At 33.2% G+C, this 2,226-nt stretch overlaps 1 pseudogene; it reads left to right on the top strand.

Moving 5' to 3' along the window:
• Positions 1-1,203: 1,203 nt before the first annotated feature.
• On the top strand, positions 1,204-2,021 carry LOC127900691 (caffeic acid 3-O-methyltransferase 1-like; annotated as a pseudogene).
• Positions 2,022-2,226: the final 205 nt, after the last annotated feature.

The following is a 2,226-nucleotide window of genomic DNA, read 5'->3' as shown; positions in this document are numbered from 1 at the left end:
TTTTTATTTTTACTTGACATAAATAGGTTATAACTAAAAAAAACCCTACAATATAATTTTTATTCAGCTTAAAACATTGTTATATTTTCTTCTCTATTAAGATACTATTCTCTTCAAATATTTTTTAATTTTGATATCATTTAAAGATATTATTTCAAACATTTAGAGATTTTTTAAAAATAATTTAAATACTTTATAATATGATAATGATTTTATTTAAGTCTTTAATTTTTAATTTATTAAAATCAAGTATTTATCTTTACTATAAAATAAATAAATGTGGATTGTGGTGGGGATGGAAAAATCATTCCCCACATGAGGATTTCTCATTCCCACCCCACTAAATTTATTGAGAAATAGGGTGGGAAATGGAGGCAAAAATTCCTCACCCCACCCCCCCACCCCATTGCCATCCCTGACTGCCCCTTAATAATAATAAAAAAAAAAATTGCATCATCACGCGAAAAGCACCATCTTTATATACATACGAACATTGATAAAAGTAGCAGATATTAATTAGTTAATATTCTATATAGTCACGTTTCTCGTGCGCACCAATATCTGGAAGGGTCAAAATGGGAGAGCAATAATTTCTCACGTTTAATTTATTGATCCCGCGAATGATGCGGTTACAAAGAAAAATAATGTTTACCCTAATTACTGACCTTTTTTTTTTTTTTTGGCGATGGCTGGGCAACAGCCCATGTCTCAATGTATGTGACATATACACATTATACACCCAATCAGACATCTGCAGTCAAGTTATAACTTCCGGAATGTACCCAACTCACCTTACACAACCATCTTACATCAATGTTGTTAATTCCATAGAGTGATAACTTATTTAATTGGAACATTATTGAAGATTTGTTATCTTACCTTATTTTGCTAGCACTGATGCCTTTCAAGCATGTAACCTACATAATTTGAACATGTGTTGATTTCTGTTTGATATGGTTGGTGATGCTCGATCGAAATTTCTTTAATAGCTGAGATAGCCCTCCCACATTAACTCTTTGAGATATGCTTGGACATATGTCAAAAAAATGGAATATTAATTAATAATAGGCTATTTCCACACACACGCATACATATTATATAAAGCTTTAGTGTTTCAGAAACTGAGCACTACTCTTCAGCATCCATATGGCACCCATTGTCGTTTTGTTAGTTTCTCCCTTATATCCTAATTAACCTAAAGAGATGAGTTCACTCCAAGATGATCACCAAGTCATGATGAAACCAGCAAGGGATGAGCAAGATTTCTTGTTGGCCATGGAACTCGCTTCCGGCACAATACTTCCAATGACCATTAAATCTGCCATTGAGCTTGGTGTGTTGGAGATAATGGCGAAAGCTAGCCCAACTTAACTCTCTTCTTTATAGATTGCCTCTCAGCTGCCCACAAATAACAAAAAAGCCCCAATAATACTCGACAGCTTGCTGAACCTCCTAGCCAGTTACTCTTTTCTCACATGTAGTCTTGTCTCAGAAAAAAGATAGAAGTGTCCAAAGATTATATGGCTTGGCACCAGTGTCCAAATATTTTGTTCCAAATGAAGAGGGAGTTTCTCTTGCTCCCACTCTGCTCATAATTCAGGACAAAGTTAACATGGATTCTTGGTAATTTGTTTTCTAATTTCCTTGTACTCACATTAATTGTATTTCTGGAGGTTATAATATAATACATGCGCTCAATTAAATAATACTCATATTTATGCATGACATCTTCCGACAGGTCCTGTGTGAAAGATGCTTTATTGGAAGGGTTGGTACCATTTATGAAGGCACATAATGGAATGGATGGATTCGCAGTCGCTGCCAAAGATGAAAAAATAAATAACCTCTTCAATCAATCAATGCACAATCACACAACTATAGTCATGAAGGAAATTCTTGAAACCTACAAGGGATTTGAAAGGCTAAACCAATTTGTGGATGTTGCCGATGGCTTAGGTGAAAATAAAAATATATTATTAACCAAAATCAGCATAATATCACTAAATACTATAGTCACATGAATCACTAACACTAATTTGTATCATTAAATACGAACATTATAGTGTCATTATTTTGCTGATACTATGTGATACGAATTACTAACATGTATATATTATCATGAAATACTAACACCATAGTGTCATTATTTTGGTGATATTATAGTGACATGAATTATTGAAACAAAAATCACCGACACAATTAATAAGTGTTAGAAAAAGTAATTAC

This window comes from Citrus sinensis, chromosome 3, assembly GCF_022201045.2.
Source record: "Citrus sinensis cultivar Valencia sweet orange chromosome 3, DVS_A1.0, whole genome shotgun sequence".
Classification (NCBI taxonomy): Eukaryota; Viridiplantae; Streptophyta; class Magnoliopsida; order Sapindales; family Rutaceae; genus Citrus; species Citrus sinensis.
Note: the sequence above shows the minus strand (reverse complement) of the source record. Positions and strands in the feature narration are given on the sequence as shown.